This window comes from Mus caroli, chromosome 8 (genome assembly GCF_900094665.2).
Source record: "Mus caroli chromosome 8, CAROLI_EIJ_v1.1, whole genome shotgun sequence".
Taxonomy (NCBI): domain Eukaryota; kingdom Metazoa; phylum Chordata; class Mammalia; order Rodentia; family Muridae; genus Mus; species Mus caroli.
Genome location: NC_034577.1, coordinates 29589000 through 29598675, shown reverse-complemented (window position 1 = coordinate 29598675; position 9676 = coordinate 29589000). Strand labels below are relative to the sequence as shown.

General features: G+C 47.1%; 1 protein-coding gene across 3 annotated transcripts in view; it reads right to left on the bottom strand.

Moving 5' to 3' along the window:
- The window catches only part of Ppp1r3b (protein phosphatase 1 regulatory subunit 3B), a 10693-nt gene extending 6901 nt beyond the window's left edge, over window positions 1-3792 (bottom strand). The window contains exon 1 of one of the 3 annotated variants that reach the window (XM_021170925.2): window positions 3563-3792. The gene's annotated coding sequence lies outside the window, so the exon portion shown is untranslated. Of the gene's footprint in view, window positions 1-2758; window positions 2897-3562 lie in introns of those variants that run through there. The other 2 variants (XM_021170926.2, XM_021170927.2) reach the window with 2 other exon arrangements.
- Window positions 3793-9676: the final 5884 nt, after the last annotated feature.

Here is a 9676-nt window from a genome sequence, read left to right as displayed (position 1 = left end):
TTTCCTTTCCTTTCCTTTCCTTTCCTTTCCTTTTTTTAAGATGCATTGGTCTTATGGGTACAAGAAGCCTGGATATCTTGTTTTGCCTCTGAATCTGTGCACTTTCCCAAGTGGCCATGGCTAAGGTCTGCTTGTACCCGCAAAGCCCATATCTCACTACTTCCCTTCCAGTGAAGGAAGTAAGCCGGAGAAAAAGCTCCAGAGAGAATTTGCTAGCTCTGGTCTGGTCTGGTTTCAGGGCTGTGCACGCACAAGGCGGTTCCTGGAGAGGGAAAGTAACTAAACTAGCTTTACACACGATCAATGGGTTGACCAACTCAATTTTTTTCTTTAAAGGATTCATTACTTAACAAATTGAGTTATTCACATCCACTGCAAAATGTTGTTAGAAATATTCTTCCCTTTTCAACTTTAAGGTAGGTATTTCTTATTCTGTTTAAATATGCATTAAAACTGAACACCAGTTGCATAATGGCATGTGGTCCACATTCCCGACTTCCCCACTGCCCACCCCTGAAAAGCTGGGAGTGAATGGGGGAGAGATGTTCACCCCTGCTAGGCACTTACTTCCTCCTGACTTGAGTCAGCACAAGGATTAGAGTCCCTCTGCAGGTCCTCCAAGCTCTGGGACCAGCCTCAGGCATGCCTAGCAAATGCTAAAGGTTTCTCTGAAGCAGCTTGGTAGAAAATGGTGGAAAATTCTCAAGTGGAGGCGGAACACCAAAGCACGCTAAAGACTCTGCTGCCCCCTTACCACCCAGGAGAGCACACTCTTGTGTTCTAGTCCCGCAGGCTCAGGAGCTGAGGCCATTGGTGAAGTTGTACTATTGGAGCCTAGCATGTAAACTCACCACGGCAGCTCCCTTTATTACTAAACTGTAAGAACGAGCAGAATTGAGGGTGGAGAGACAAATTTCTAATCAGAGCCTGAGCTCAGGAGACAGTCCCACTGACATTTTCAAGAACTTTTTTTTTTTCTTCAAGATTCTTCCATGAGAGGCAAATGTGTGTGGGGTTCTTCTGATAGCCCAGGAGTTACCACTGGGACTCCTGCCCTGCGGAATTGCGTAAGCAGTCCTGGCTTGGAAACCCTTCTTTTTTTCCCTCTGGATATCTTCATCACTACAGGTTAAGGGCATTTACCCTTGTGGCCTCTATCAAGGGTGCGATGTGGCCGTGGGTTGTCCTCACAGAACATTCCAGCTTTTATTAACCTCATGCTCATCCAAGAACTGGTGTAGTAAAGCGCTTGTGTGAGTTTAGCTTTCCTGACTCTCAGCTATGGATGTCTCAACAGGACTGTGACAGTGATGATGGCCACTTAGAAGTACTTTCCAGAAACCGAGACAGTCCACCAATAAATAGTTAAGTCCCCTAAAGGAAGGCAGCTGGACAGGTGCTTGAGGAAACACCTTCACAGCCACACACTCGTGTATGTACCGAAGTCCTTATACTGTCTCCAACACTGCCCCAGGCTTTCCTTCTACCGAGGAAACAGGCAGAAGCAGAGAGCACCGATGCACACTTGAGCCGGTAAAGCGACACAGGACCTGGACACAGTTGCAGGACAGGATCCCGGGAGCCTAAGGAGCTGTTTCCCAAGAACAATCACACACCCTGCTTTCATGTATGTGCCTCAGAAGTCAACTGCCTCTGAAGAGAGCCTGGGTCAGGTTTGGGACGCTTGCAGAAATACCTTCTGTGTCCTAGTGAAATAATGTGGTCTCTCAAGATGCTGGCCAGCCTTAGAAGGCCAGTAATATTTCTTTTAAGCTTGACAAGTCTGAATAGAAAAACAAAAACCAACCCCCCCCCCAAAAAAATCAAACCCCACAACCTGCCTAGCTTCAGGCAGTTGAGCGACTGAGTTTCTGACTGAGACCTTCTTTCTGCAACTCTTCCTCGATGATGTCAAAACCAAGTTAACAATAATCCACCGCAACACTACATTAGATAAATATCCGCAACCAATCCAAGACACCACCATCCACTCCTTCCCTCCCTTCAGCAAATCTCCCCAAATGTTTAGCTGATACTTTTATATGTATGAAGTTGACATTGGTTCCCTTTTGTATACGGACCCTAATTATTACAGCTTTAATGCATACACCCCTCAATCCTTGGAGAGAAATGTTTTTGAATAGGGCCACATAATGAGCAGTCAGGTAGCTTTGAATGAGACAGCCCATACCAGCTAATAAGGGCAAAGACAGCAGGAAGCTCAGGCCTAAGAAGGCCTCTGCCCAGCTGAGCTTTAACAAATGAACTCTCCGGGTTTAAGGGTTTCTTCTGAGGTCACTTGCAGCTCCGACCTTCAAGGTTGCTAATAGGGCCCCCGATGCTTCTCTTTCTACCAACTTTCCCCTAAATGGCCCTAGTTTACTTCAGCTGTCTCTACTTTCTCCCTGGCTCCTGGACGTTCTTGCCAAATGGACCAGTTCCTTCCCTGCCTAGGCTGAAGAAGCCTTTCTTTCTCCTGGACCCGCAAGCTGAGACAGGGCCACATTCCAGCAACTCTGCAAGTTCCCCTCACTCAAGTCTTTTTCAGCTTTCTCTGTTTCCCCGTGGGCCTGCCATCCACTGTTCTTAAACTGCCGTCCGGTTCAGAGCCTTTCCTCTGGGTTCCAAACGGTAGCTGTGAACAAGTCCCTGGGGGAAGGTCAGCGAGTCCCCAATCCCACCAGCCACTCTCCGAGGGTGCTGTGCCTGCACCCCGCACCCCGCCCCACGAGTCAGCTTAGACTGGGTCTGCACCTACCTCTCCCGGCGGCGCCGCAGCCGGGGCCGCTGCTCGCTGGCCTCATGGGAGAGCCTGAGAGAAGTGTCAGGGTTGATTGCTGCCACTGAACTACGTGAGCGTCGGGGTGTCCCAGGGGTAGGGCCTGAGCTTAGTTCCCGGAGACGAACAAGGAGGAGGAGCCCAAGTTATCACACCAGGGCGGGACTTGGCCGCGGGACAGCCCAGACGGGAGCAGCGCCTCGCGAGCACCCCCACGCGGGCTGCCCCGTTCCCGGGTGGAGCTCGCCTCGAGCCCATTGCCTTCCGAGACCCGAGACGACACAGCGTGTGCCTCTTGCCTGTGTGCAGCAAAGGGGGATCTGAACCAAAGTGGGGAGTAGTAGGGACTAGTCTGCACTACTTGATGGAGTCAGGGCTGGGACACGGGTTTCTCCAGTCTATTTCATAACGGGAAACTGAAGCCCCGGAGGCTGGTATTTGGACTCCAGATTCTGCCGCAAAAACCTAGAATTATCTTCCAAAGTGTCACATCTCAGGTTGGGGATGCGCCACGTTAGGACTTGCGACATCCTTTCTGTTCAGGACACGTTTTGCAGGCTAACTCGCATAGGGATCTTGGGGGTCCCCTCTAGGCTCCATCACAGCTCAGGATGTTTCTGCACGCTGAAGAGACAAGCCACCTGAGCCCAGCTAGGGGATTCTACTACCTGGGAGTCAGTGTTAGTGGGACAAATGGTAAGTGTCGGAGAATTCCCCCGCGTGCCCCTCCCCGCAGATTTCCTGGCTCTGGACCTTGAACTAGAGTCTTGGTGAGGTACGTACCAGGTACCGCTCTTGAGTACGAAGGGGAGACCCTTCAGCCGCCCCACCATCTGAGCTGGGTGACAGTGACAGCAACCGCGACGGCAAAAGTGGGGCAGGCACTCGGCTTGGTCCACGCAACAGCAGCCCTCTCACCTGCTCACTGGATTGCAGCACTCTGGATTCCAGCTCCAGCAACCCGTGGCGCACTTTAACTTTCCAGCCACCTCTCCCCACTAAGGGTGCTATCCAAGACCACCTTACCCCCCACCCCCACGTGAACGCAGGACTCAGCCAATGAGCTTCCGGGACATGAGCCGCAGACCAATAGCTACACTTGGGGCGAGCAGCACTCTACCACGTGATCTGCAGTGTGTGGCGAGTGACAGGGCTGGAGTCCAGGATCTGGGAAGGGGACAGCGGGTCACAATTTCATCAGGAACCGGGGTACCCACGCCAAGGGGTGGAGGCGATTTCCTACGGTAGAAGGTCCGGCTGTAGAGAGACGGACTGAGGAGCACAGGCTGTGTGCAAAGTTCCCATTGCTAACAAAGTTCTAGCCAGATCATAGACTCCCAAGTGTGGAAGGCAGTGTTGTCTTTCCTTTGGCCCCTCCTTCTCCCGCCCTCTTAGGACAAAAAGCCCCAGGGTTCACAGATGGCCCAGAAGCAAGTGTTCTCTCCCCATTTTGATTTTATCTGCGTCTTCAGCAGTAGTGTCCCAAGCATTCACTGGATCTTGCTTTTGTGGCCGTTACTCTAGCAAAATCTTTCCCTTAGCGATGTTATCTGGCAGAAGAGCATGACTCTCGTGCTCACAGTACTGCAGACGTGATTAGTAAGGTGGGTGTGTTTAGGAAACTGCCTGACTTCGGTCCATACAGTAGCGTGGAGTTCTATACAGGGTCTGAACACTTTAGGAAACAAGGATTCCTCTTGGGAAATCTATGGCCCTGAGCGGCCACTTGAGTGAGGTAGGCTCATGGTTTTCTACCTTTAATGAGTAGTGAAATTTTGGGAAGTTGCTAATTGATACAGGATTGCCAACTTTACAAAGTGTTAAGTCAACACACCAAAACAAACAAATCTACCACCCGCCCTTTCTGTTTGAAACAGCCTCTTGTTACATAGCTCCAGCTGATCTCCAACTTAACTCTGTAGTACAGGCTAGCTGCAAACTCATAGCCTTCCTGGGTTATAGGCATGCACCACCACTTACTGACTTTTTTTTTTTTGTTAAGTTTTTGGGGTTTTTTGGTTTTATTTTTTGGTTTTTTGACAAGGCTTTTGTGTGTAGCCCTGGCTATCCTAGAACTCACTCTGTAGACCAGGTTGTCCTTGAACTCAGTGACAGAGAGAGAGAGAGAGAGAGAGAGAGAGAGAGAGAGAGAGAGAGAGAGAGAGGGAGGGAGAGGGGGGGGGGGGGGGGGGGGGGGAGGGAGGGAGGGGAAGATGGGGGGGGGGGCTACTGGGTCCAGTGGAGGTTGATTGTAGATGTGAAGGAGAACATAGCCATAGGCAGAGACACCTGGAAGAGTCCAGAGCGAATGTGACCCTGAGCTAGGCTACGTGAGGAGAGGAGGGAGGGGAGAGGAAAGACCAAAAGACTGGGAGGATAAAGGGTAAATGAAAAGACTCAAGTAACAAAAAATGCCTAGACAGCTTTTATAGGGAAGGGCAGCTTGGGGAAGGGCAACCCAGTCCCTGGGCTGAGAAGTTTAGGTTGGGGTAGGGCATGAGAGGCTGAGGTATCTGAGAAGAACCTAATGACCATGTCTCCTTTGATATGTTAAATAGTCACCTTAGTTAGCCACTTGTTCCGGGTTTAGATCTAATACTCAGAGATCTGCCTGCCTCTGCTTCTTGAGTGATAGGTGTGTGTGTATCACCTGGCCCAGCTACCCCTGACTTTAGAAAAGTATTCTTGCTTTGAGAACAACAGGACACAAGAAGGTCATTATTCATTAACTCTTATTGGATGCATTTAGACTTATGGAAATTCACTGTTTAATATGATTGGGGGGGCAGTTTACACTAAGGGATATAGGAACAGCTTTCAATATGAGTAGACATGCAAGATTCTAACACTAATGGGTTATACTCATCTGATACAAGTCTAAGCATCCCCAGCCCAAGTATCAGCCCCTCCCTTCCTGATGGGCAAATGTATAAAGGGCCGCCTGTGGATCTGCTATTGCCAAATGGAAATCCCTTGCATTAGCTAAAATTCAAAAGTGAATAAAGCCAAGTTGTATTAGTCAGGGTTCTCTAGAGTCACAGAACTTATGGGTCGTCTCTATATAGTAAGGGAATTTGTGGATGACCCAAAGTCTGTAGTCCAACTCCCCAACAATGGTCAGCAGCAGCTGTGAATGGAAGTCCAAGGATCTAGCAGTTGGTCAGTCCCACGGGCAAGTGGGCAAAGAGAACAAATCTTTCTTCTTCCAATGTCCTTATGTAGGTATCCAGCAGAAAGTGTGGCCCAGATTAAAAGTGTGTACCACCATGCCTGGACCTAGGACTTGCTTTCTCCCAGATGACCTTGAACTCAGAGATCTCCTTGCCTTAGTCTCCTGGGATTCATAGCCACTATGCCTCAAGATCTCCATGCCAAGATCCAGGTCAAAAACTTGTGTCTTCCAGCCTCCTGGATCACAGGTGAGCCTTCCAATTCTGGATTGTAGTTCATTCCAGATATAGTCAAGTTGAAAACCAGGAATAGCCACTACACAGGTGCTGGCTACAATTCCAAATGAAGTGAGCATGCCACCAGAATGAGCAAAGACAGAGCCAAAAGTATTGCAAAATATATGCAGGCAAGGGGTGATCAGACCCTAGCTGGGAAGAACTTGGAACAAGCAAATATCATTTTATAGTACAAGGGTTTGGAGTCATCTCTCTTACATACATCTAGGAAACCGTGGGTAATAATTTTCCCCTGTGGTTCAGGCGACTATTTAAAATCAGGAGAGTGGGCTAAACTTAGTTGTGGGACACCACAGTCTTGGTAGTTAGGAAAGTGGCGTCTATGGGTTTGAGAAGAGCAGTCTTTTTCTACAAGTAGAATAGAGCTAACTGGGATGTGTCTGGTGGACCTTGGGGCAGACAGCCTGGGAACCTGAGAGCTGGCTCCATCCTTAGGATTGTGCCTGTTCTTTCAATGTATGGCAATGAAGAGAAAAGAGAATGTAGGCACACCAAAGTCCTTCTTAAAATATATAGCATTGAATTGGCCTTAGTTTCACTTATTAAAAATCACCCCTCCCAGAAAAACAAATCAAAAGAGTTAGCAGTGGCCGAACGTAGAAATGACTCTTCTTCCACAGTGTTCCCCCCAAGGCTGTCAGAAGCAACACTGCTTCTTCCTTGCCCTGGGCATCTGGTGCCTCAGTCCTTATTCATTTATTCAACAACAGATTGAGTAGCTGCCATGCAAACCCGCTCTGTAAAATGCTTGCAAACTGATTTAATTCAAGCACACAATAAAAGGATCATTCACAGATTCACAGCCATTTCTGTGGTGGTACATGCCTTTAATCCCAGCACTTGGAAGGCAGAGACGGGTGGGTCTCTGTGAGTATGAGGCCAACCTGGTCTGCAGAGTGAGTTCTAGGACAGCCAGGTCTACATAGAGAAACTCTATATAAATAAATAAATAAATAAATAAACAAACAAACCATTCACTGTATTAGTGTGTGTATATATACATATATGGAAATTAGTCTGCAGTTCAAGTAACCCAACAATGGGCAGCTGTGAATGGAAAGATCAAGAATCTAGTAGTTGCTCAGTCCCACAAGACTGGGTATTTCAGGTGGTCTTCTGTATAAGCTGGGATGCTAAAGAAGTAGATTCCAACAGATGTGCTGGCAAGTAAGTGCAAGCAGGCAGAGAAGAAAAAAGCCTTCCTTTTCCCATTGTCCTTAAGTAGTCCTCCAGCAGAAGGTGTGGCCCAAGTTAAAGGTGTGTACCACCACACCAGGACCTAAACTGTCCAGGGCCACTACACTTTGTTCTCAAGATTCAAGGATAATTAAACATTTACAAATCAACCAATGCAATACATAAGAGAACAGAATCAAGGACCCTCTCAATAGATAAAGGAGAAGCATTTAACCAAGTTGAACCTTACCTGATGCTAAGAATCATGCAGAAACTCTAAAATAAGGAGTGTTACAGGCTACATAAGACAGACCTATAACCAAGCAAATGGAGAAAAACTCTATTTTCACAGAAATCAGAAACAAGACAGGTGTTACTATTTCCTCTGCTCCTATTGCATTTACAATCTCAGCTAGGGTAGTAAGAAAAGAGAAAGAAATAAAGATGCACACAGGAAAGGAAGGAGTCTAACTGTCCCTCTGGTGTGAGATTACAAAGACTCCCCCTGAAAACTCCCACAACGATAACCACACTGAGCACAGTAGCAAGACATAAAACTAAAATATATATATATATATATATAAATCTAATAGCCTTCCTCTATACCAATAACTGACATTCTGAAAAAGAAATTAGGTAAATAGCCCCATTCAGCGTTCCCTCCAAAGAAAAGAAATAGAAAAATACCTTGTATCAAATCTAAGGAAGTGAAAGGGTCTATCTAATAAACCTTAAATTCCTGAAGGGAAAAAGAGAACATACTAGAAGACAGTGGCCCCTGTCATCCTCGTAAATTGGAAGAATAAATATGAAAATAGTTATCTAACCAAAGACCAACTCAGTACAATTCTTCACAGAAAGAGAAACGCAGAAACAAAATCCTAAAATTCACGTTGGAGCAAAGATCCCAGATAGCAAAAGCACCCTGGGGCGCTGAGGCCAGGCTGGAACTGAGGAGGGGCGAGGAGGGGGGCGGAGCAACAGGGGGAGGAGCCAAGAAGAGGAAAACCACAGGCGTTGCTTCTCATTTGTAGTTCTTGGATTTTATAAAGGGACATAAATCAAGGGTCTATACTTGACATGAAAGAAGAATTAAAAGTTTCTATGGAAACAAGACTACAGGAAGGGGAGGGGGAGGAAGGAGGGCGAAGACTTAAGAGGGCGAAGACTGAAGAGAAGGATAAGCTTAAAGTATGCTAAATATTTGCAGGAATGCGGACCTCGTGAAACAGAACTATGCGTAGTGAATATGTGCCAATTACAATGTTCTTTAAAATGGGAAAACATGGGAGAAACATAATTTTATTCCCAAGAAACACGTAAGCTAATAATGATGCCCAGTAAATGTATGTAAGGTAAGTCTGGGCTCGGGAGGTGGTTTTACCTTTCCTGGGGAGATGTGAACGGATTCAGTGACAGACAAAAGAAAGGATGCTTTCTTAGTTTAGTTTCGTGAACCAAAGAATTTATGTGGCTTACTCACAGGACCGTGACTGATAAGAATAACTGTGTCCCGCCCCAGCGTGGAGGCGTGACCTCCTGAAAGATGGGTAGAGGAATTCACACCTTTATGTAACCTTTCATGTTATATGCTATAAGATGCCTTCAAGACCAGTGGTTCTCAGCCTTCTTAATGCCGCAACCCTTTAATACAGTTTCTCCCTTTGTGATGAACCCCAACCATAAAATTATTCTGTTGTTACTTCATTTTGCTACCGTTATGAATCAGAATGTAAATATCTGATATGCAGGATATCTGATAAACAACCCCTGAGAAAGGGTCATTTGACCCACAAAGGGGTCGTGACCCCCAGGTTGAGAAGCACTGCTGAAGATCATGCACAGCTGGAAGGAGGGAGTAGCATCTAGAGAGAGTAATGGCTAGACACCCTCTCAGGTGAGGGTCCTTTAGTCACAGCCTCCTTTCACTAGGAAGTATTATCAGCCCCATTATCTTTCTTGAAGACCTGACAACAACTGTATGTACTGCTTATCATGACTTAGGGCCAAGGTTATTCTGTGAATCAGTGGAGCAGTCACTCTTGCCGGATGGAGATGGGGTTGTGATACGTGCAGAGGGAACAACCATTCCCCAACATGATAGATAAGAAGCCACCTTGGGATGTGTGTATCACCCAGGGTGGTGGAGAATGAGGAAGGGGAAGATGGCTGCCTGAGAATTGAGCACTGAGCAGATTAAGTTATGACTGAAGAAGGCAGGACTTGGCAAAGACAAAGAATTCTAGAACCTCCT